This window comes from Astatotilapia calliptera, chromosome 3, assembly GCF_964374335.1.
Source record: "Astatotilapia calliptera chromosome 3, fAstCal68.1, whole genome shotgun sequence".
Classification (NCBI taxonomy): Eukaryota; Metazoa; Chordata; class Actinopteri; order Cichliformes; family Cichlidae; genus Astatotilapia; species Astatotilapia calliptera.
Window position 1 is genome coordinate 7,977,059 of NC_137424.1, and position 26,363 is coordinate 8,003,421.

The 26,363-nt window shown below is 42.2% G+C and overlaps 1 protein-coding gene and 2 long non-coding RNA genes across 5 annotated transcripts in view; all 3 read left to right on the top strand.

Annotated features, from left to right (window-relative positions):
• Positions 1–26,363, top strand: part of LOC145422849 (NACHT, LRR and PYD domains-containing protein 3-like) — a 126,642-nt gene that overhangs the window by 19,238 nt on the left and 81,041 nt on the right. The window lies entirely within an intron of this gene.
• LOC145424561 (uncharacterized) lies at positions 15,028–18,149 on the top strand. 3 transcript variants are annotated; one of them, XR_013905639.1, is made up of 5 exons: positions 15,028–15,336; positions 15,785–15,820; positions 16,197–16,349; positions 16,711–16,798; positions 17,369–18,149. It is a non-coding gene; the product is annotated as an uncharacterized LOC145424561 (long non-coding RNA). The 3 variants fall into 3 exon arrangements; XR_013905640.1 differs by having other exon boundaries at positions 15,031–15,082; positions 15,204–15,820; XR_013905637.1 differs by having other exon boundaries at positions 15,029–15,820.
• Positions 19,299–26,091, top strand: LOC145425140 (uncharacterized). The gene is made up of 2 exons (XR_013905808.1): positions 19,299–22,573; positions 22,722–26,091. It is a non-coding gene; the product is annotated as an uncharacterized LOC145425140 (long non-coding RNA).

Consider the following 26,363-nt stretch of genomic DNA (forward strand, 5'->3'; position numbering starts at 1 on the left):
TAATGGCCCTAGCACAGAGCCTTGTGGCACACCAAAAGACAGGGACGCAGAAGATGATCTATACTTAGAAACTGCCACAGAAGAATATCGTTCAGAGAGATACGAGGAGAACCATTTCAATGCAGTCCCAGAGACACCGACCCAGTATTTCAGCCTGTTAAGTAAAATATAGTGGTCAACAGTATCAAAGGCCAACGTAAGATCCAACATTAAGAGAACAGAACATTTACCTGCATCGCTTTGTAACAAAATGTCATTAGAAACTCTAAGAAGGGCTGTCTCAGTGGAATGAACTTTACGAAAGCCAGATTGAAATTTGTCGAAAATACTATATTTATCTAAAACTGCTGTAAGCTGCTTAGCCACGATCTTCTCTAGAATCTTAGCAATTAACGGAATTTTTGAGATCGGTCTATAATTGCTAGTGAGAGATGGGTCCAGCATAGGCTTTTTTAACAAGGGGTGTATAACAGCAGTTTTAAAATAGGCAGGGACTATGCCCGAGGCCAAGGAGGTATTAATTATAGTAAGAATACAGGGACCAGTAGAGTAAAAGACATTTTTGAATAATGATGCAGGTAAAAAAATCAAGAGAGCAAGAGGATAATTTTGTTGCACTAACTATTTTTCCCAGCTCTAGTAGTGAAACAGGTGAAAAACCTTCTAAAACAACAGGCCGAGCTGGCGTGGGAACAGACAGCGCAGACGCTGAAAAAGACAGGTTTTTCCTTATGTTGCTAAGAAAAGTTTCACAATCTTCAACAGAAGAAATAATAGCAGCAGGTGGAGCAGGATTAATAATATTAGTAATAGTATCAAATAAAACTTTAAATAAAACTCTGCTCTTTGCAACCAACTGAGAAAAGTAAGCAGCCCTCGCAACTCTAATAGCATTGTTAAAGGAGGCTAAAAGATCCTTTAAATAAAGGAGATGAACATTTAAGTGGGTTTTCCTCCATAACCGCTCAGCTTTACGACAATTACGTTTTATAAGACGAATGTTGTCATTTAACCAGGGTACAGACTTGGAAACAGGCACAGGTCTCATTTTAATCGGACAGATTTCATCTAAGATCGAAAGACAATGATAATTGAATAGATCTATAGAAAAATCAACATCGTTTTGTGAGGATAATGTTAAATTAAAAGCATCAGAGAACTTCTGTGCTGCGGGAAATAACTGTCCGATGAACAGGAGACATAGGCTCATAAAAAGACATATTAAAAAAGACACAATAATGGTCAGAAATAAAAATGTCCTTAGAACAAATACAATCAATATTCAGACCCAAAGAAAAAACAAGGTCCAGTGTATGGCCTTTGTTATGTGTGGGGCCAGATACATGTTGGATAAAATGAAAAGAGTCCATGATGCTGGTAAAACCCCTAGCAAAGAGGTCGGACTCATCATCAACATGTATATTAAAATCTCCCACAAGAAGTAATTTAGACAACCTCATAGTCGAGGACAGAAAATCACTAAACTCGGCTAAAAACGAGCTGTTTGGGCCAGGAGGGCGATAAACCAACGCACAGTAAAAAGGATCCTTCTTTCCAATTTTGATGAGCTGCAGTTCAAAAGACAGAAAGTGTCCAACTTTCACTGAACGGCAGTTAAAACGGCTCCGAAATGCCACCGCGAGGCCTCCTCCACGACCAGATCCTCGAGGCTGGCTAATGACAGAGAAGCCATTTGGGCACATTTCAATAGTAGACGAATAATCCGACCCCCGTTGCCAGGTCTCAGTCAAGAACAGGAAGTCCAGATTTTTAGAAACAAAATCGTTAAGCACAAACGATTTATTCGTCAAAGAACGGGCATTAAAGAGCGCCATAGACAGCGGGGTGAAAACATTGTTGTTGGAAAAAGCTTGAGTTTCTCGAATTAAAGGGCGTAAATTCTCGGGATCAGAGCCTTCACGTTCATATATTCCACTCACCGAGGGGATGAAAAGCCAGTCGGCAGGAGAGTCTGGATGAACCCTTCTGAGATAACACGGCCTCGGAGAGCCGGGCCCCCTATATCCAAGTAGGGCCTTGGGAGACGGATTCCTCTCCATATAGCTGTCATGTGCGTAGGCAACAGAAAACGCCCGACATTGCTTTCCAATCAGCCCCCGCCGCCAGAGGAGCCTAAACTTCACCTGGATGCCCGATCTCTTTCCTCTTCTTCTCCGTAGTCTACGGGGAACGCTGAAAGCACTGGCCGAAGATCCAGTCACAGGCAGAGGGTGGAAGGTACCAAAGGAGTGCGGAGGAAAGTGTGGAGAATGGAAAGTCCCACAAAAGGAAGAAGAAAAAACATCTTTGGCCGTCATTGACGAACGGATGGATAACAGCATCAGACGATCGTAGACCAAGGCAACCAGTACATCATTAAAACAGTGAAAAAACAGCAGAGTAGAAAGAAAAAACATGACAATAGAGTGAGACCAACTACACTCGGCAGCGGCAAAGCCAAACACAGGCGCCATCTTGCCGAGAGCAAGTTTTGCTGAAGGCCACTATGAAACTGTCGATCTGATATCTACTCAGCCAATCAGGTGTTTACATGCCCTTCCCTGATCTTTAGCCCCACCTTATTATCACCACCTCTCTCTCTCTTTTACATCTGAATTATCTTCACTTCACATTTCAGTCAGTTCAGATTTCATTAGCGCGTTCACTTTAGCATAATCCATTTTAATCCAAACACCTTTCTCTTTAAACTCTGTCAGTCACAGTATATCCAATACAATCCTCTTTTTCACAGCACCGATAGAAGTTACAGTTACAGAATATTATACACACACACACACACACACACACACACACACACACACACACACACACACATACATACACATATATATAAATACAGAGACATATATAAATAAAATATACGAAGGGGATAAATAGAATAAATAGGAATAAAAATAAAAATACGGGTGAATTGCACATTTCAAGTATTGAGGTCTATTGCACCATTGACTATTAACAAAAGTATTGCACAAAAGGTATTGCACAGTGAGGTGAAGAGGCACTACAGCTTAGTTGTTCCCCCCTCCTTTGTCCTCCTGTTTCCCCTCCCTCTCCCCTCCAGAGAGGAGTTAAACAGTCTGCTGGCGTGTGGGACAAAGGAGTTTTTAAGTCTGTTAGTTCTTGTCTTGGGGAGAAGCAACCTGTCACTGAACAGACTCTTCTGGTTGTTTATGGCCGTGTACAGAGGATGCCCAGCATTGTCCATAATGTCCAACAGTTTTTTTAGTGTCCTTTTCTCTGCCACTGTCACCAGAGTGTCCAGCTTCATGCCGACCACAGAGCTAGCCTTCCTGATCAGTTTCTCCAGCCTGGATGAGTCCTTCTTTGCTGTGCTGCTCCCCCAGGACACCACAGCATAGAAAAGTACTCCAGCAACCACTGACTGGTAAAACATCCTCAGGAGCTTCCTGCAGATGTTAAAAGACCTCAGCCTCCTGAGGAAGTACAGTCGGCTTTGGGCTTTTTTATACAGGTGCTCTGTGTTGCATGACCAGTCCAGTTTATTGTCCACCCACAGCCCGAGGTACTTGTACTTGTTGACCACCTCCACCTCCTCCCCCTCTATCTGAACCGGCAGTGGACCTTCTCTGGACCTCCCGAAGTCCACAACCAGTTCCTTAGTCTTTGAGGTGTTGAGTTGCAGGTGGTTTGTGTGACTCCATGCGACAAAGTTCCTCACCAGACTTCTGTACTCCTCTTGCTGATTATCCCACATACACCCCATGATGGCTGTGTCATCTGCAAACTTCTGAATGTGGCATAATTCAGAGTTGTAGCAGAAGTCAGAGGTGTACAGGGTGAAGAGAAGAGGGGACAGCACAGTTCCCTGTGGTGCTCCTGTGCTGCTGACCACAGTGTCAGACGTGATGTCCTTCAGCCTGACGTACTGTGGTCTGTCGGTGAGGTAGTTGGAGATCCAAGCCACCAGGCAGGGGTTCACCTCCATCCTGTTCAGTTTTTCCTGAAGCATACAGGGCCGGATGGTATTAAAGGCACTGGAAAAGTCAAGAAACAGGATCCTGACCGTGCCTTTTCCCCCATCCAGGTGTGAGTGGGCTCTATGCAGGAGGTACAGGATGGCATCCTCCACTCCGACATCCACCTTGTATGCAAACTGTAGTGGGTCCTGGGCATGATGTACCTGTGGTCGGAGGAGGTTGAGGAAGAGCCACTCTAGAGTCTTCATAAGATGTGACGTCGGTGCCACCGGTCGGAAGTCATTCAGCTCATTGGGCCGTTTCCTTTTGGGGACCGGGACGATGCAGGATGTCTTCCATAGGGCGGGCACTCTCCCCAGTCGCAGACAGATCAGAGTGTCCTGTGTGTGCTCTCATTCACTCACACTCACTCTCATATAGCTGAAGTCTGTTTGTACACAGGCTAATCTGGGACTCTCCACCATTTGACCCTAGAAATAAAGAAGCTTCTTGGATGAGAGGTGAAACGTCTTCAAGAAACTTAAAGAAGTCCAGATGCCTTTTTTTCTAAGTTCTTTAGATGACTGCGAACCTTCACAGACACCTCATCAGTGGGACTCTGAGCTACCAGCCCTTTGCTACAATCACAAAGCTTTTCATTGAAATCAATGATATCAAAGCTGGAATTAAATGAGTCCAAGTCTTCTGCTGATTCAGCATCACATTCATCTTTGCTCCTTGTTCTGCATCCCCACCATGGACTTCATTCCTTTCCAAGCCAGCCTTGAGTGTCCTTTATTCAACCTATGCTCTGCTTTACTTTTAGACCTGATTTTAGCTGCTTTAGCTCTCTTTTAACAAGTTTCTGTGCCTCAATCTTTTTCTTCTCTCCCTCATAACAAGACAGCTTCTTCTGACTGAGAACATGTTGGAGTGATTTACTAACCCATGGCTGATTTTTGGGGAAAATAGTTCCTGTTTTCAAAGCAATCTCCATTTTCCCCAGAAAGAAATGTAAGTAGAAATAAATGATCTAAGTGAGAACATGAGCCTTGAAAAAGGCTCTTCTGAGGCTGCTGCCAGTGGTCAAAGCCTCCAACAAAGCTCTGTAAGTAAATATGTGATCATAGCTTTAGTTTTTAAATGTTTATTCTAGTTAATACAAATCAGGTGGAACAACTCAAATAAAATATCAAAAATATTAAGTGGTCATCGGTACTCAGTTTGTTCAATACTGAATACAATGGAGCACAAATTGTCCACGTTTCTGAAATATTTCTGGGTGTAACTGTCACCAAAGTGCAATTTAGACCTGGCCTGGGGTTGTTATCTAAGTGATAATCATCAATTCTACTAAAACAAATACAAAATAAAGAAGTTTGACACATTTTGTTGATATCAAAAGCACACTGAACAATTCAGTGTTGTTTTACTGCTGTTCTCTCTTCACTTCTTCTCCTCTGATTCTCTCCACATGTTGTTCTGCATAAGTGCTCAGTTTCCTTACAAAACAAGATGAAATATTGCTAAATATAATAGTATCTCATTACGCTTCAACATAAGTGTTTTATTTTTGTAATTGTTTATCTGTTATTCTTCAGACTGAGTCACTGTGACCTGTCAGAGAGAAGCTGTGAAGCTCTGGCCTCAGGTCTCAGCTCTCAGACCTCTAATCTGAGACAGCTGGACCTGAGTAACATCAACCTGAAGGATTCAGGCGTGAAGCTTCTGTCTGAAGGACTGAAGAGTCCACACTGTACACTGGAAACTCTCAGGTGAGATCAAGCATTTTTCTTTCATCAACTGACAGAATTAGCAGATTAATAATAAGGCAGTCCTCTAATAAGAGGAGAAGTGGAGGTGTTTTGAAGGGCAACATACTCTTATGTTAACAAGACAGGAAGTAGTTCCTGGGAACTGCTTCCTTTGTCATTGTCTAAGTAGAAACATGATGGAAAAACAGTGATGAGTTTGCAGAGGTGAATCCACACAACACAACAATGCAGTTGCGTGCTGAAAGCAGACTTCTCACAGATTCTGAGGCTGCAGGTTTCATCACTGTCCAACCAAAATTCACTGAACCAGCAGTAAATGAACGTCCAAAACTACACTTCATGTTTAAAAAACAGATGATCAGGGGGATTTGTGTTTACATCTTTTTTGTGTAATCTGTTCACCTGCTGTTTCAGCTGTTTGGTGGTTGTTGAGATGGTTTTGTGAACGTTTAGATGAGATTCTGACTTTTCTGTAGATACCACACATGTCTAATTACTTTGTATAGCATGAATGGCCATAAGGAGGTTTTTAACAGTAAGAAAAGTTGTAAAACTTAAGAAAATATAGTTAAAAGTCCAAAACCTTCTACGTCCGGTCGCTTGTGGTAAGGAGCAGATCAAACGAGTAAAGAATTACGTTATAATTATAAATGGCTTCAACAGCACATTCAGGTCTGTGAGACTCATTCAGACACTGAGCCGTGGCTCTGTGCTACATGCACATATTTCTGCATCCTTGCCATTCAGACACACTTTATATATAGTTTATTTTATGTAGTATTCAATACTGAACTGTACATTTAGTCTTTTTAAAGGCAGCAATTTGTATTCAGTGTTTTCATAAAAGCCTTATTTTTATCCATTTACTGCTATTAGCTGTGGGTAGTGACCGAAAGAACAAGATCGCGGATACAAGCGGCAGAAATGAGCTTCCTTCGAAGGGTGGCTGGCCTCTCCCTTAGAGATAGGGTGAGAAGTTCGGCCATCCGGGAGGGGCTCAGACTAGAGCCGCTGCTCCTCCACATCGAAAGGAGCCAGCTGAGGTGGTTCAGGCATCTGACAAGGATGCCCCCTGGGCGCCTCCTGGGTGAGGTGTTCCAGGCATGTCCCACCGGGAGGAGGCCCCGGGGCAGACCCAGGACATGCTGGAGAGATTATATCTCTCGGCTGGCCTGGGAACGCCTTGGTGTTCCCCCGGATAAGCTGGAGGAGGTGGAGGGGGAGAGGGAGGTCTGGGCCTCTTTGCTTAGGCTGCTGCCCCCGTGACCCGGCCTCGGATAAAGCGGATGAAGATGGATGGATGCTATTAGGTTTAAGGTTTAAGACCTGGACGAGTTTGAAACCTTTTGTCCTCCACAATGGAAAATGGGTGGAAATAAAAATGGGTCTCACTTTAGCCAGCTCCTAATTTTATCAGTTCTACTCTCAGCGTCTCCTGTATATCTCCTGTATAAATGTTGCACTCAGCTTTGTGGTCTCCAATATCACTGAAATGCAGCCAGATGCTGCTCATTTTGCCTTTTCACTCTTTTCTGACATGCTTGCATTTCAATACAGCTCCCATTTCTCTGTGTACTGGTCTCTACCACTACCCTTGCTGTCTATGGGACATTTCCGTTTGTTTTCACATAATGGTATGATCCCAGTCTGTCTCTTAAAGTGTTTGGCCACATGGTTTGCTCATCAGAATAAAACCTCAGCCGTGCTCACATTGATTATCAGCAAGCCTGAAAATTCATCAATATTTGACATATGAAATTATCTCAAGGGCTGGATTTGGCCCGTGGGTCAAGAGTAGTTGTCAAACAGCTAACAGATCATCTGCAGAGGAATGGTTTATTTGAAGAGTTTCAGTCAGGTTTCAGAGCTCAGCACAGCAGAGAAACAGCTTTAGTGAAGGTTACAAATGATCTTCTTATGGCCTCTGACAGTGGACTCATCTCTGTGCTTGTCCTGCTAGACCTTAGTGCAGCGTTCGATACTGTTGACCATAATATCCTATTAGAGCGATTAGAACATGCTGTAGGTATTACAGGTACTGTGCTGCAGTGGTTTGTATCATATCTATCTAATAGACTCCAATTTGTGCATGTAAATGGAGAGTCCTCTTCACACACTGAGGTTAATTATGGAGTTCCACAGGGTTCAGTGCTAGGACCAATTCTGTTTACATTATACATGCTTCCCTTAGGCAGCATCATTAGAAGACATAGCATACATTTTCACTGCTATGCAGATGACACCCAGCTCTATCTGTCCATGAAGCCAGATAACACACACCAATTAGTTAAACTGTAGGAATGTCTTAAAGACATAAAGACCTGGATGGCTGCTAACTTTCTGCTTCTTACTTCAGATAAAACTGAGGTTATTGTACTCTGCCCTGAAAATCTTAGAAATATGGTATCTAACCAGATTCTTACTCTGGATGGCATTACCTTGGCCTCCAGTAACACTGTGAGGAACCTTGGAGTCATTTTTGACCAGGACATGTCCTTCAACGCACATATTAAACAAATATGCAAGACTGCTTTCTTCCATTTGTGCAACATCTCTAAAATTAGAAATATCCTGTCTCAGAGTGACGCTGAAAAACTAGTTCATGCATTTATTACTTCCAGGCTGGACTACTGTAATTCATTATTATCAGGATGTCCAAAAAACTCACTGAAAAGCCTTCAGCTAATCCAAAATGCTGCAGCAAGAGTCCTGACAGGGACTAGAAAGAGAGAGCAGATTTCTCCTGTTTTGGCTTCTCTTCATTGGCTTCCTGTTAAATCCAGAATTGAATTCAAAATCCTGCTCCTCACATACAAGGTCTTAAATAATCAGGCCCCTTCTTATCTTAATGACCTTGTAGTACCATATCACCCTATTAGAGCACTTCGCTCTCGCTCTGCAGGCCTACTTGTTGTTCCTAGAGTATTTAAAAGTAGAATGGGAGGCAGAGCCTTCAGTTTTCAGGCCCCTCTTCTGTGGAACCAGCTTCCAGTTTGGATTCAGGAGACAGACACTATCTATACTTTTAAGATTAGGCTTAAAACTTTCCTTTTTGCTAAAGCATATAGTTAGGGCTGGACCAGGTGACCCTGAATCCTCCCTTAGTTATGCTGCAATAGACGTAGGCTGCCGGGGATTCCCATGATGCATTGAGTTTTTCCTTTCCAGTCACCTTTCTCACTCACTATGTGTTAATAGACCTCTTTGCATTGAATCATATCTGTTATTAACCTCTGTCTCTCTTCCACAGCATGTCTTTTATCCTGTCTTCCTTCTTTCACCCCAATCGGTTGCAGCAGATGGCCCCGCCCCTCCCTGAGGCTGGTTCTGCCGGAGGTTTCTTCCTGTTAAAAGGGAATTTTTCCTTCCCACTGTCGCCAAAGTGCTTGCTCATAGGGGGTCATATGATTGTTGGGTTTTTCTCTGTATCTATGAAGCGCCTTGAGGCGACTTTTGTTGCGATTTGGCGCTATATAAATAAAATTGAATTGAATTGAAATGAAATATGTTTGACACCCCTGGTTTACACAGTTTGGTATTCAATGTACAAGTGAGTTAGCTCTCAGCTAACTAGCAGACAAGCTAACTGCTGGGACTGCGTCTTTCTAACAAGAGCGTCAGACACTCAGACTGGTTTCCTTTGTGGATGATGATGTGTTCTCACACTGATCCTTCATGCTGATGCTGCCATCCACCCACTGCTCCTGGATTCCTCATCATCATCTCCATCAGCCCTCACAATACTCCACCTTCATCAGCTTCATGTTCAGCAGCCTGGATGGACAGTAATTCTTTCCATGGGTTATGGTGGGACATTGAGAGCTGAAGTCAAACAGCAGTGAGAAATGAAAGACTGATTCATTTCTATTTGGTCTTGTGATGTGCAGCTTTGTTCAGAGCATTAAGGCCCAGCAAAGATTACTGAGGTCATAGAGTCACTGATGAAACCTGTGTGCTTATAGAAACTGAGACCAGATGAACCAGAATAGAAGGACATTAAAATGAAGTGTCAGCTGCACAAAGGCAAAGCTATTCAGTTGTTGCTGTGAGTTATTTAAATGGAGGATGGAGTCAGACTTTAAGCTGCTGGACTCAGTCACTATATCCTGTTGTCCTCATAGAACCTGGACACACAGACTCACCTGTGACACAGTGACACACAGTGTGGGCTACACACACATTAGAAAGTGGATCAGTCACACTTGTGCAATCATTTGTTGTGCTGGGAAACCATGAACACTTTGAATCACATTAATGGCTTTGTTACAGCAACATTCAATCATGAGTTCAAAAGTAGTGCATTGTGTACTTTAATAGTACTGCAGTATGAGAAGTGCAACATTCAGTGTGCAGAAACAGATCAGGTGCTTTCTAACAGCAGTGTTCCCTTTAACACAGCAGCAGTTCAAATATTTCTGTCAGTCTGAGCTGAAACATGAATCTAATCAAATATCAAATCAAAGTTCTTTGCCTCTGCCAGGACGTTAACATTTGATCTAGTTTTTTACAAAGTTCCCTCAGCGTCCAGAGCCACCAACATACCTTTGATCAACAGCAAGTGAACATTTATAAATGTGTGTTTCCAGAACAGGAAGCAGCAGAACTATTGTTCTGTTATCAGGCAGCAGCACAAACGCTCATCAGCTCATTTACTGTGCAGGACTTTGAGTGTGTGAAGTGTGTGTTTGTGCTGGATTTCCTTTGGAGAATCTCAGTCAGAAACCAGACAAAGAAAAACTCTTTCAACAGTCCAGGTTGAGTTGACAACATGAACTGCATTTATCTTCCTCTGACTTGACATGTTCTTCCTCCTCTGCACCGAGCCAGCTGCTAAGACTCACAAGCTCATTGACATTTTCTGATGATAAAGAAAATGTTGGCATTTTGCTTCCGTGTCTCCAGGTCTGTTCTGAATGTAGACTTGAATTTGACCACGTAGGCGGGGTCATCATCTGAGCTCTCCATCACCTGAGAGAGATAACAAAACACAGAATCACAGAGCATGAAACCAACGTTTCTCCTCCCAGAAGTTCAGTCACAGACCTGCAACAGAAACAAGAGTCAAAGATTCAAATGACGCAGAGCTTTCATTTACTTATATCCACAAACATGTCCTCTACATATTCATGCTGTATTTACACACACATACAGAGGCTGTTTGTCTCTCACACACCGACAGGACACTGAGAAATACATCATGTTAAATATACCTGCAGGCTTCCAGCTGTGCACTTTGTCCCTGTCAGCTGTGATTGCCATGGCAACCTTGGTGTTGTGCGCGATGCAGGGACGTGTTCAAAGGCAGACGTCTGGCAGCAGCATCATATTTGATGCACTATCTGTACTGAGTGTGCTGACTGTATTTCAAATGTCCCACTGCTGTGCAACATGAATCACATGTTCTGCATATTTCTCCTCTCCTTAGTTTGTGTTTTGTTCTTGTCTCTCTGAGCTCATCTCTTCTCTTTCCCCTCACCCTGCAACCAGTCATGGTAGATGCTCCTCCTGGAGCCTGTTTTCACTGGGAGGATCTTTGTGTCAAAGGGAGTTCTTCTTCACACCATCACCAAGTGCTGCTCACAGTCGATTGTCTGATGTTTGGGGCTTTCTCTCTAATATTGGAGGCTGTTACCTTACTCTGTTAAACAGCTTCAGATGACTGTTGTTGTCTGTTGGGTATTGTCACTTATAAATAAAGTTACATTGAATGGATGTAAATGGATAGATGTTATTGTGACAAAGAGAAAACGGTTGTTGACAGATAGATTGTTGTTTTGTGTGTCTGCAGTCTGTCAGGCTGTCTGATCACAGAGGAAGGCTGTACTTCTCTGGCCTCAGCTCTGAGCTCCAACCCCTCCCATCTGAGAGAGCTGGACCTGAGCTACAATCATCCAGGTCTCTCAGGAATGAAGCTGCTGTTGGCTGGACTGAAGGAACCAGGCTGGAGACTGGACACTCTCAGGTATGAAGAATGTCTGATAGAGGAGGAAGAGCTGGAAACATTTCCTGTGTCTTTCACTCACTTCCTGTTTGTTTCCTGCAGATGAGACATGAACAATCACACATGCAGGAATATTTTCAGGGACAGACACACCAGTCTAGCTGGATAGTACGTGGATATTTATGTAGGAGTCTCCAAGGAGTCTGTTTGCAGGAACATTTAGGTCACAGGTGTACCTGAGATAGATGCCAGTGTACCTAATAAAGTGTCAGCTAACATTTGGAAATGGAAGCTTAAATAATGACAAACTCTACATTCACAGCTGAATTCACAATAAATTTGTTCTCAAGTGCACATTTTTCTGTTATTGTTCTCAAATAACAGAATGAGAATGAAATATTGATTCTAACAGGACCCATAAACAGCATTAGCTTAGCAGCATTAGCTTATCAGTTTCCATCATGGTCACATAAATCCTTAGCAGAGCAAAGTGGCCTACTTAGCAATAGCTGCTCAAGTTGTATGAAGCAAGGGAAAACAATATTAGCATTAGCTGCTAATGGCAGCTTACTTAGCATAAACACTTCACATCTTTATAATGCAAGGGAAAGGAGTCACTCATGGAATCCTATTTAACATTAACGTGCATTAAATTAGACTGCTTTTATTAGCTAATGCTAAACGATAGGTTCTAATGCGTATTTGCCTTAAATTAGACCTAGGTGCTAATGGCGGCCTACTTAGCATTAGCAGCTCAGATTGTTGTAATGCTAGGGAAAAGAGTGTTAGCATTGGCCGTTCACATTGTTATAGTGTTAAGGGAAATAGTGTTAGCATTAGCTACTCACATTGTTAAAAACTGTTAGCATTAGTGCATAATGCTAATTCACATCAAATTAGCATTAGTTAATAACGGCAGCCTATTTAGCATTAGCAGTTAATGTTGACCTTGGCCCAGTGGAAAAGTTCAGAACTAAAGATTTAGGAGTGTTTCTCGATAGCTCTTTCTCATTTGAGAAACAAATAAATTCTGTTATTAAAACCAGCTGTAAGGTTTATATTGTTGACTGTCATTTATGCTTAGAAATATTTACTCATATATGCTTAGAGTTGTATAATCGATTGCATGATGATAGAGGTTTGATCCTTAGTAGTCTGTAAAGACTCTGTGTGCCTTCCAGAGTGCTCTGGCATGCACACACCACTTGGGGCCATGAGAGAGGTCCTACCCTTTCTTACTGATTTATGGTGTAGGATAGGGGTCTCAAACTCAATTTAGCTGGGGGCCGCTGCAGGCAGAGTCTGGGTGAGGCTGGGCCGCATTAGGTTTTCCACAAGAAAGGCATGGTTAAAAAATTCCAATCTTCTCAAATCTCTTTATTTTTATTTTTTAATACAAAATATGAAAAATAAATAAACAAATTACGAATTAATAAGAAAATAAATCAATCTGTAATACATAAATAAAATAATAATAAGATATTTTTAGTCAGTGAACTTGTGTGTTTTTTTCAGTCTTCTATATCTGCTGTATTTAGATTGAAATGTCTGTATTAACAGTTCTATAACCTTCTTCTGAACATGAATGGAACACTGTAGAAAATGAACTGTTCTTCTGAACATGGCTTCTCTTGCCTACTCCTTGCTGCTAGAGACCTGGCAGCGTTTCCTCTCGCATAGCCGAGCCAGATTAGGCCTGAGGGAGGAAGCAGTTGCGACCCTCAGTATGTCTTGAAGATGATCATCCGTAAGTCTGGACCTGTACTTGGACTTATTGAAGTTCAAAGTGGAGAAGAGCTTTTGGCACAAGTATGTGCTACCAAAAAGGCACATGGTCCGCTTGAACATTCGGGAAAGCCGAGGGAAACTAGGGCTCAATTCTCTCAAAAATTGTCCAAGCTTGTCTGCTTTTCCACTCACCTCCCTGAACTTTGCTTTGAGTTCAGAGTTGCACTGCAGCTCAATGAGCTCCATTTGAAGCACAGAAGGGGCATCTTGCACATCAAAGGAGAAGGGGTCCGCAAAAATGTGAAAGGTGGCTCTGTGTGTCTTGAAGTCAGCAAATCTGTGATCAAATTCCTCCTGTAGCCTCAAAATGACATCAACATACTTGTCAGCACTGAATGGTGTGCCTGCATCCACGAGTGCCTTGCATGCTGGGAAATGGCAAAGGTTTGTCTGAGAGAGCTGAGCTTTCCAGAGCGCCAGTTTTGTGGAGAATGCTCTCACGTTGTCATAGGCAGCACTGACAAGTTGCCCCTGGCCTTGTAACGTCTTGTTCAGTACATTAAGCTCATGTGTCATATCAACAAGAAAAGCTGAGTCCATGAGCCATTTGGGATCAGTTAGCACAGGAACACTAACTCCATCCTTCTCCATGAAGGCTTCACTTCTGCTCTCAACTCAAAAAGTCTCTTTAATACAGGGAGTGCAGAATTATTAGGCAAGTTGTATTTTTGAGGAATAATTTTATTATTGAACAACAACCATGTTCTCAATGAACCCAAAAAACTCATTAATATCAAAGCTGAATGTTTGTGGAAGTAGTTTTTAGTTTGTTTTTAGTTTTAGCTATTTTAGGGGGATATCTGTGTGTGCAGGTGACTATTACTGTGCAGAATTATTAGGCAACTTAACAAAAAACAAATATATACCCATTTCAATTATTTATTTTTTACCAGTGACACCAATATAACATCTCCACATTCACAAATATACATTTCTGACATTCAAAAACAAAACAAAAACAAATCAGCGACCAATATAGCCACCTTTCTTTGCAAGGACACTCAAAAGCCTGCCATCCATGGATTCTGTCAGTGTTTTGATCTGTTCACCATCAACATTGCGTGCAGCAGCAACCACAGCCTCCCAGACACTGTTCAGAGAGGTGTACTGTTTTCCCTCCTTGTAAATCTCACATTTGATGATGGACCACAGGTTCTCAATGGGGTTCAGATCAGGTGAACAAGGAGGCCATGTCATTAGTTTTTCTTCTTTTATACCCTTTCTTGCAGCCACGCTGTGGAGTACTTGGACGCGTGTGATGGAGCATTGTCCTGCATGAAAATCATGTTTTTCTTGAAGGATGCAGACTTCTTCCTGTACCACTGCTTGAAGAAGGTGTCTTCCAGAAACTGGCAGTAGGACTGGGAGTTGAGCTTGACTCCATCCTCAACCCGAAAAGGCCCCACAAGCTCATCTTTGATGATACCAGCCCAATCCAGTACTCCACCTCCACCTTGCTGGCGTCTGAGTCGGACTGGAGCTCTCTTCCCTTTACCAATCCAGCCACGGGCCCATCCATCTGGCCCATCAAGACTCACTCTCATTTCATCAGTCCATAAAACCTTAGAAAAACCAGTCTTGAGATATTTCTTGGCCCAGTCTGCACTGAAAAAAAGGGACTGGCCATCTCTTGGATTTATGTAAGCATCTTGCATGTATTTAACACAATTGCCTCATGTTTTAAAGATAAATGTAACTATATAGTGTAAAAACTACATGATATGCAGAAAGGGTGTATTAAATTGTTCATATCATGTTCAGGTGAAGTAAGTCAATAAGATAGCAACGTTAAATCTCGTGAAACCACGCGTGATTTCATCTCGCGGGCTTTGGATCGTGGTTTAAAAAATGCATCCATCTCAGTCAAGTCGAGCAGCCAACTCTACGTTTTTTGGTATGTCTTGATTTTTTGAATTAATATTTACCATATTTCAGCCAAATGTAGTTAAACGTCTAAAGTGCCGCCATGTAACATGCTAAAAAAGAGCCGTTAGCGTATTTGCTGTTTTATCTGTTATCAAAGAATTGGCGCTTTTTCATTTGAATTTGTCTTTGGCACAAGAGCCGTAATATCACATTAAACCTAATTACGAGGCACTCGTAACATAATTTGGTTTTCTGTGTGAATAGATTTGTCAACTGACTCTTCAGTTACATTGTGTATTTACTGCACTGTGGTGTTAGTGAGATTTTGGACATTGAACAGCTTTAGCTAATATCATCAGCGGTATTATGCTAGCTTACATCCCTACCCCTCCTGCCCTCACCTGCTGTCCTTTTGTTTTTGTTTTTGTTTTTGTTGATGCACATTGAGAGACGACCTCTATTCTGCATTTCACCAGGAGTCAGCTGATGGATTGTGGGTTCAAGGTGTTATGGTAAGAAAGTATATTCTATTTTCGCTTAAGGTTTCTGTAACTTAATTATAATAGGTTTTTTATAATTATTAGGTGCATGCATACTCAAATAGACCACCCTATTAATACAACTGAGAAATCCAAAATCTGCCATAGGTTTAACTTATACCTGTATGTATTGTCAGAAAGGTGATTACTGGACTCACATTAATGCACACTTGAACTAAAATGAGGTTGTAACTTGTGGGTTCTTGGGTTGCAAATCAGAAATAAACATCTTTGGATTTTTTTAATCCCATAAGATCTGGAAACACAGTTTTTATTCAACAAAACATTACTGATTATTAACCAAGCACAGTGCCTGCTGTTATTTCAAAATAATTTTATGTCATTTCAGATGAAATGCAGCATTCCAGTGCATCCCAACCATGCCTTTACAGTCAAGGTTTCTGACGGAGCTGAGTTTCTCTCTGACAGTCTGCTGAAAGTGTTTGCAAAGTGATCGGGGGAACAGGGCACAAAGCTAAAGGATGTAGCTGCCATGATGACAGTAAGAACTTTAAAATTCTTTAACTACAAAGTGTATATGTATTGCATTAGGTCAGTAAAAGATTTTTATGCTGCATCCATTGAAACAGTCAACTATTACCTGTGAGTACTGATTCCACCGAAAGGATGCCATAATTTTCGTCATGCATTTACTGGCCCACTGAGAAAAATTGATCTTTTTAAAAAAATAAATGTTCTGGAAACTATATATCCATAAAGTTAATGTCAAACAGGAACTTTTGATATTGCTTTGTAGATGCTGGTGTTGCATGTTGACTGGTTTAAGTTTTGGTCTGGGATCATTTTCTTCTGTGCTACTGAAAAGTTCACAAATATCTGTTTTCTTTGTTATAATACTTTAGGATGACATTAATGCTCAAAGGGAGTCTCATCAAAGTGCTCCGCATCTGTGTGAAAGACAATTGCAACATCTTGGTGCAGGAGTTCATGGTGAGTGTTTTATGAGTAGATTGTGGCTTTGCAACATTTAAAAATGCATTTAGTTATCCACTTGATCCTCATTGGACCAGTTAGGACCAGTAGTCCTCTTTAATAATTTGAAGTTCACATGAGGCCTGGTAGTGAACTCAGCCGCCGGCCCTTGAGGCCCCACCCCTGTATTAGGGGTCACATCAGTGTGAAAAAACTTTAAATTTGTCATTCTAGTGAACAAAGGAAAATCCCACCAATATTTACATTAGCTTTTGTTTGAAAAAAAAAAAAGACCAACAGCTAACCAAATTGTGGGGCTGAAAGTCTAAATTCTAACATCTTCTGAGTGACATAACCTGGATTTCTGATGGGCCGGTGTCTTTCTAAGAAAAACTAATGTAAAGCATTTGAAATTATGTTTTTCACCCTCTCTTAGAAACTCTGTTAGACCATGAATGGCAGCATGGCAGGCCACTCTTTGGCTATAGCTATTTACTATGGTTTAAATTACTCTAACATTAGAACTGGTAGATTCAAAAGAGATGAGTTTAAAAAGGAATCTTAAAGAAATGTTTTGTGTTTAACCAGGACTTGACTGAGGCCACTGCACAGATTGAGAAAACCACAATGAACATCTGTCTCCAGAGGATGCACCAGGCAATGACTTTTCTGACGTTGGCATCATCATCGAGGGTATAGTAGTTCTTCAAGATCTGGATAACGTGACCTTTGCAGTAGCCATGCTGTTTGGACCTTTTTTATTCCTTCAATATGAGTTACCCATCACAACTCTGCTACACTTTTGAGGTGATTCAAAGGGTGGTAATGGAGTTGGAAGCAACTCAGCTCTCAAGAAAAGCTCACAACTAAGACAAAACTGCTCCTGCAACGAAGCTCACTGTTATGCATGCAAGCTGATCAGCTCTAGGTGAGAAGACATTTAAATCTCACACTTGTTCTGCTGCATTTTTGAAGCTCAATTCCAGGAACAGATCGCAGGGTTCATTTTTATATACACTGCAACTGCCATGAGGACGAGCCGTTTTTTTGTTGTTGTTGTTGTTTGTTTTTCCTTTTGCTCTGTACAAGTTCTCTGTCTGTTTGGCAGCATTTTTAAATTTCTCTTTGTATTTTTTCTTTCTTTTACTAGTGAAGAGATGTAGCATGAACAGTTATGCAGTCTAAATATCCCATATGGGCCGTGTGAAATGGTATTTTCAGTTTCATTCAGTTGAAGTAAGGAACGTTGAATATTTCTAAGTGTGCTGTTTTGAACCAAGATGTCACAGTATGATCAGTGCCGTAATTTTTGACAGTCACTGTATCAATGTTATTTTTGCATCTCTTGAATAAAGGTTTTGACCTGCAAGTGCTAATTTCTTTAGTTATTGGGGTAAAATGGGTAATGTTAATAGGAAGGTGTTTGCCAATTCAGTAACCTAATTTAATGTTAATGGAAACTAACATTACCTCAAATTGTTTAGTTATAATTGTTGTTTAACTGAATCTTGACGTTAGAGGCCTTAAATAGAATGTTTTGTATTGTTCTTTCCCAACATTTTTCAAAAGAAAGAGTCTAATTTCTTTGCTGTGATTGATTCCAGAGAACACGGAAGAACTGACATTATTTAACTGTTGGTTTATATAGATTCAGTAGAGGAGTAATGTCAGTTTAATTCTTTACCTACTGTCAATGCAGTGAAATTAGACATTTTGTTTTGAAAGGTTACTGGTGGATGCCAGCAACCATCTTGGAAGAGAACAATATAATCTGTTATAAGGCCTCCATTTGAAAATTGTGTATTTGATACTAGAATATAATAGCAAAATGTAATTTGAAGATAACATGTAGTATTTAAGTGACCAAGTAGTATTGGGTAAAAGTTATTGAATGGTGTTGGGATAAAGTGAGAAAATTGTGAAGGATTAAAATATTTCAAGAGCTCAAATTACTTCATCAAAACATGTTTAAGTCACATTTTATCAACACAAATTGCACAGGTTTATTGAACATGAATAAATTGTGTTAATTTAACTCAATTGTTTAAGTTGCTGCCAAAGCAAAACATCTGTGTGCAACAAATGTCCACCATTGAATTAAGTAAATCCAACAACATATTTTTTTCAGTGTGGACGTTTCAGCTTGTGTGTCTTGTTCAGTGGTGGTCGTCTTTCAGCCTTTCTTACCTTGGCCATGTCTCTGAGTATTGCACACCTTGTGCTTTTGGGCACTCCAGTGATGTTGCAGCTCTGAAATATGGCCAAACTGGTGGCAAGTGGCATCTTGGCAGCTGCACGCTTGACTTTTCTCAGTTCATGGGCAGTTATTTTGTGCCTTGGTTTTTCCACACGCTTCTTGCGACCCTGTTGACTATTTTGAATGAAACGCTTGATTGTTCGATGATCACGCTTCAGAAGCTTTGTAATTTTGAGACTGCTGCATCCCTCTGCAAGATATCTCACTGTTTTTGACTTTTCTGAGCCTGTCAAGTCCTTCTTTTGACCCATTTTGCCAAAGGAAAGGACGTTACCTAATAATTATGCACACCTGATATAGGGTGTTGATGTCATTAGACCACACCCCTTCTCATTACAGAGATGCACATCACCTAATATGCTTAATTGGTAGTAGGCTTTCGAGCCTATACAGCTTGGAGTAAGACAACATGCATGAAGAGGATGATGTGGACAAAATACTCATTTGCCTAATAATTCTGCACTCCCTGTACATTTCCCCTGCTGAGCCAACGTACCTCAGTGAAGTCGAGCACATCCCCATATTCTGACTCCATTTCCTCTAAAAAAGCACAGAACCTTCGGTGCTTTAAGCCCCTGGATCTGATTTGGTTGATGCATTTCACAACAATAGACATCACATCGTCAAACTTCAGGCATTTGCTGCAAAGGACCTGCTGATGGATGATGCAGTGCAGAGCAATGGCCTCCTCCACGCCTTCCTCTTCCAGTTTGTTTTGTGCCACCAGTCCATGTTTCCTCCCTGTCATTGATGGCGCTCCATCTGTTGTTATTCCAACAAACCTCTTCCATGGCAAACCAACATTCTCAATGGCATCACACAGCTTGTAAATATCTGCTGAGCGGTGGTCTGGCCATGCATTGGAATTACTGTGAGCAGCTCCTCCATCACTTCAAAACTGTCATCAACACCACGGACATACATTGGGAGCTGGGCAGTGTCGGTGATGTCTGTGGTCTCATCAAGAGCGACTGAGTATACACTGAAACATTTGGCTTTCTCACACAGTTGGTCATAAATGTCACTTGACAGGTCAGAAATGCGATCTGCTGCGGTGTTGGCAGAAAGGCTGATGTTGCTAAACTGACCTTTCTTTCCTGGACAGACTATATTTGCAGCCTGCAATATGCACTTTTAGACAAATGCACCTTCTGTGAATGGCTTCCCTGCTTTAGCAATCATCTCACTAACCACGTGGCTCCGACTGCTGCATTATTCTCTTTGGTTGCTTTCTTGGAGAAATCTTGCTGCCTCAGTAGATCTGTTTTAAGACTGGCAACCCGGTTCGCTCTCTCGTCTCCCTGGTATTTTGCATCCAGCTCAGCATGTCTAGTTGTGTAATGACGTTTCAAATTGTATTCCTTGTGCAGCGCAACTTTCTCTGTCCAAATAAGACAGGTCGGGGTGCCCCTGTGCTCAACAAAGAAATATTGCATTTCCCACTTTTCCTGAAATTGTCGGTGCTCATCACCAACCTTTCTCTTCACCGCAGGCTTTGAAAAAGACATGTTTGGGGCTATGTGACATTTATAATTCTACTTGGTGTCACTGTCGCATTGAAGTTTCAATCAAGCGTTTAGCCGACGGACGGGGAACGTCTCAACGCGTAGAGAACGTCATTTCTGCTTCTTTTTCTTGCAACCGTAGCACGGCGATCGGCAGATAAAAAGCCGGTAGCAGTCTCCTTTGTTTTTACGCTCGATGTTCATGTCTTTCATGACGACACGAACACCGTGGCGTTTGCAGATGGTAGAAAGTGCAGGGATAGCGAGCGCAAAAAAGGCGACTGCTCACGGCGCCGGGCTGTTGTTACAGGAGAAAGAAGCGGAAATGACACCGTGACATATAACAAATAACATCAGCTGTTTCTGATGTTAGTTGTTTTGACTGCTTTTACATTATATTGAAATATATGTAATGTTCATGTTTGCTGCAATGTAAACGCAGTGATGCAAATAAAAACATGGAGCCACAAATTACGGTGCGACCCTATAATTAGTCCGGGTTACCGGGGACTGTTGTTGCCGATGAACAGGTGTCGCTATGTGACTGCAGACTAAATTGGGCTGCATTGAGTTCATGACTTTTCTTTTATCCGCCGCCTACGCATCACTGTGAGAGTTAATATGAGATCTCTCTCTGTGGAAAAATAACTTTAAATCCCACTGACGTGTGTATAAATCTATATACGTATAATGTCCCGCTGAGCAGCAACTTAAAAAAACAACTTTTTTTGAAGTGTTGTGAACGCAGCGCGCTGGGGCGAATGTCGGCGTTTGCCCAATAGAAAGGAGGAAGCCAGCCAGGCACAGGAAAGAAAGAAACACTCCAGGGCAACGCTGCTGGAACTTTGACTCATTGAGAAATGTTTCCCTGCTTGCATCAAGCCCGGCTGGTGTCCCCTGAGATCCATATCCCACCCTGATTGGTGGGTTAATTCAGCTCCGCCCACAACACTGTAAAGTGTCATACATTATCAAACTAACATTACATTTTCATATTAAGGTGGGGCCAAAAACTATCGTCCTGCGGGCCGCAATTGGCCCTCGGGCCGCGAGTTTGAGACCCCTGGTGTAGGAGGACACCTACTCTGTGTCTGGTTAAGTATAAGAGCCCTTTGTTAGGGGGACCACTGGACTCTTAGCACCAGCTTTGGGGTCACAGGGTCACATCTGGAACACACACACAGACACAGACACACACACACACAGACACAGACACGCACACACACACACACACACACACACACACACACACTATGCACAGACTGGTACTCTTTGTTCATACCTGTGTAAGACGTCATAATGAACTTGTGCATATTCATGTAAGCTCAATAAAGAGCAGTGTTACGAGGGAGCAGACGAGAGCGACTGAGGTCAAGTGAAGGAACGGCGCTGTCACAGTTCTCTCCCTCATCAATTGTCTGGTTCCAGCGGTGGGTCTGTGCTAGACGACCCATCACCAGCTTTTTCCACTGGTTACCAGTACGTGGTAGAATCCACTTCCAGATCTGGTTGTCTTTAAATCTGTGAATGGATTGGCTCCATCTTATCTCTCTTTAACAAAAGAATCCAAGCGGAGCCCTCAGGTCTGCAGATAAGCAGCTTCTGACCAGAACTAGACGTAAAAACAGAGGTGAGCTTTATCGATGGCTGCAGCCAAACTCTGGAACAGTCGCCCTTCACATCAGGTCGTCACCAACACTGGACATTTTTAAAAGCCGGTTGGAAACACATTTGTACTCTGTAGCTTTCAATCCTGACCAGTCTTTATAGTCATTACTGTGTATGTTTCCTATTTTCTCTCTACTCTGTGCAGCACTTTGGCTCAAGCTGTTTTTAAATGTGCTGATAAATAAATGTAGATTTCTTTGAATAAAACAGTGGAGCCGAGCTTTGAGCTCAGTGTGTAACAGTGTGTGTGTGAGAGCCATGTAATGTCCATGTGTGCATGCTGACTGTGCTGCTCTGACCCCCCTCCTCCTTTCAGGGTGGAGCCTGCTGGAGTCCGATGGTTGAGACCAGGTCTGAGGAAGTGTAAGTGTGTTTTTAATGGGATTCATGAAAACAAAGCAGCACACATTCAACCATCTTCATCATGTCAGGAGTCATCATCAAAGTGTCAATCAATGAACAGATGATGGATCAATAACTGCAGCTGGATTGTGTTTGTTCTCTCCATCAGATTCCTGTCAACTCACAATCGACACAAACACAGTGAACACAAAGCTCCAACTGTCTGACAACAACAGGAAGGTGACACGTGTGAAGGAGGTTCAGTCATATCCTGATCATCCAGACAGATTTGATGTTTGCAAACAGCTGCTGTGTAGAAATGGTCTGACTGGTCGCTGTTACTGGGAGGTCGAGTGGAGAGGAGACGTTGATATATCAGTGAGTTACAGAAGCATCAGAAGGAAAGGAGGCAGTGATGACTGTGTGTTTGGACACAATGATCAGTCCTGGAGTCTGGAGTGCACTGATGATGGTCCTCAGTCTGTCTGGCACAATAAGAGACAAACATCCATCTCCTCCTCCTCCTCTGTCTCTAACAGAGCAGCAGTGTATGTGGACTGTCCTGCTGGCACTCTGTCCTTCTACAGAGTCTCCTCTGACACTCTGATCCACCTCCACACCTTCAACACCACATTCACTCAAACTCTTTATCCTGGGTTTGCGTTCTTGTCTCCTGGTTCCTCAGTGTCCCTGTGCTGAGTGGAGTGTAAAGAGTGTCTCCTGTTACAGAAACACTCTGACTGTTGAACAGATAGTTCAGTCTGTACATGTCTGTCTCTTTCACTCACAAACACGTTTTCAGATTCATGGATTCAATCAGTTGATGTTTGAAACTCTTCTAAATGATTCCTTGTAAACTTCTTCAGTCACAAACAAACAGGAAGTGATGTCACATGTGTTCCTGTCCACACAGCAGAATGAGTCTATTGCTGACAGTGATGTACAAACAGAGTGAGCATTTCTGAGGCCCAAAATAAACTGAGTAGTTCACTGAATGAACAATGGACTGTGAGCTCAGTTCCTTCATCATTAGTATGGATTATATATGTATATGTATTATATTAGTATCATATATATCAGGTGCTGCTGCTTTCAGTCATTGTGCAAATGTGCTGTTTGTAAGCTTGTAAAGCTGCAGTCAGCTGAGACTGAAGAAGTCACCTGATCAGTGAGCAAACGTTTCTGAAAACGTCCAGATGAACAGAATCAACCTTTTGGGATCAGCCAGCAATGCAGCATCATTGTTGTTCAGCTTCAGAGGTTTGCAGGAATGAACTGATGACCAGAAACAGCTGCAAAGTCCAAGAAAATACCAGCTGGAGTTCAGCTGCATTTGAAGAAGTCAAAGAAAAGTAAGGATGGCAAAGGGCGACGTTTTCTTCCAAAGAGCTGCAAACATGGTCGACGCCTCATTAGAAGAATCATCTGGACATTTGTGAGGAACTCTGACCAAGAAAGCAACGTCACACAGATCCAACAGACAGTTTCCATGACTGCAAGTGTTGAGTGGAAAAATGCTACATTGCATTATTGCATCCTCTCACCACAGGAGGCGCTGTTGGCACCACTGATTGCTGATCAGCTGTTCTCTGATGATCTGATTGATACTGTGAATAACGGGACTCACTGAACTCTGTGACACAGTGAAGATTACAGAGTTTAACTTCAACATCTGACTGACGTCACACAGACAGAAGGATGAACCAGTGAGGCACAGAACACAGTTACTGGAGATACTGGATCAGCTCCATTTGAACCTCTGATGGAGAAGCTGCTGAGCCAGAGAAACATCAGGACATGACAGCAGCTGCACTTATCTAACAACATGTAGCAGAGCTGATCTATGTTAGAGGATCTATCACAGCAGCTGAAGCCAAAGTCCAACACTGGATACCAGCTGAGCCTGTGCTGAGTGTAGTGTTACAGGAAAAGGGCAGAAACACTGGTAGCTCCCAGTGATGCTGACTGGGGCACAGAGCTGAATGATGCAGCATCAGGACACTGTTTCAGTCTGACTGACAGAGAAACCTGTAGCTGTATCTACATGTGAGGCAGAGGCCACACAAGCAGCTTTCTATGTTTCACAGTGACTGAGATCTTCAGTGGGGGTGGACATGCTCCTGTACAGACCTCTGAGGAGAACCAAGGTGCAGTCAAAGAGTCCAGTCTGTCCTCACAGATGTGAACATGTGCTTTCATCAGGTCTGCTGTCAGCTAGCAGGCTCACATCAGAATCACTGTTCCTGAAAAACACAGTCTGTGTGACATCATCAGTCAGCTGATGGTCCCAGATCTGAATGGTTTCTGTCTCTACTGAGGAAGTCAGAGAATATCACTGAGGTGTGGATCAGGTCTGAGTGAGCTGTGGAGGGACAGCTTTAAACAGTCCACAGGTCTCACGTCCTGCTCAGTCTGGTAGCAGATACCTCGTATTGTTCCAGATGTGCTGACATCAGCAGCAGCACAGCTGTGTGATACCATGAATCTCAGTTATTGATCCAACACACAGTAAATACAAAGATCAGGATTTCTGAGAGTAATCATTATGAGTCTGAACACATGATCACTGAATGTTAGTCTCCACAATAATAAGCTAACACAAGCAAACACAGCTTTCAGCTCTTATTTTGAAACTGGCTTATTTAGAGAGCTGTGATGTGAGCGTGCCTGGCTCTGAGGCACTTGGGTCAGCCTCTGTTGTTTAGAAGTGTTACAGACTGTGAATGACACAGACCTGTCAGTTTCCATGTTTGTCTGTAACACAGCTCAGGGGCTCCATGCTGAACGCATCCATCCAGTGTTATTGATCCAGGACTGATACCAGCATTGGGATCAATACTACAACACACAATCACATGTGTCCACATGATGTGTTTGACCAGCTTTATTCATTAATGATCAATCAGCTTATTTACTGCATCTGAGTCCAGCTTCATTTAAATGATCCAACCATGAAAATGACATCAGTCCTACAGAAGCACTTCATGCTAACAGGAAGTCATTGATTAAGGTGGAATAACACAGAGACACAACCACTCACAGCTAACCTGACCCCACTAACTGCATGTGTTTGGACTGTGGGAGGAAGCCGGAGTACCGGAGAGGACGCACACAAACACGGGAGAACATGAAGCTCTGAAACAAAGATGGTGGATTTGACCTCAGGACCAGGCGGGGTTACGGGGGCCATGACCCCCCAATAATAGATCCAGCTACACTGAAACTGTCAATTTCATTTACTTTTCCTGTTTTAAAGCTATCAGGCTGCTTTGTGGCTCACTCAATACTAAACTAAGATACTTTCAGTGTGAATCATTTGCAGGAACACAGGCAGGATTTAAAGAGCAGAACTTTACAGTCTCTGTCTCAAAGTTGGTCTGAACATGCTAACAGCTCTTTGTTTTTTTCAGTTTTCACTGGTTTGATGTAATGAAAGAAATTTTAAAGAAGCAGACGATTGTTGTTATTTTAGTTCTATAGTTTCATAAATCGTGGTGTGGATCTAAGTCAACATTCAGAATAAATAAGATAATACAGCACTTTGATGGTTGCCTTTGTATTTTCCCAGCAGTGCTCAGGTTGGTTCTCGGCTACATTTACATACAGATGTTAATGTGTTCAGCAGCTGGACTCATCTGAGGAAGGAACATTGGAAAGGTGCTCAGTGCACAACTGCATCACTAATTTTATGTAAGACCCTGTGTTTTATTGTATTTATATATTTGTAACATTTGACTCAAACACTTTTGGGAAGGATGAAAATGTTTTCAGGAGAAAGTTTTTCCTTCTGTCCGACTGCAGTACACACAAC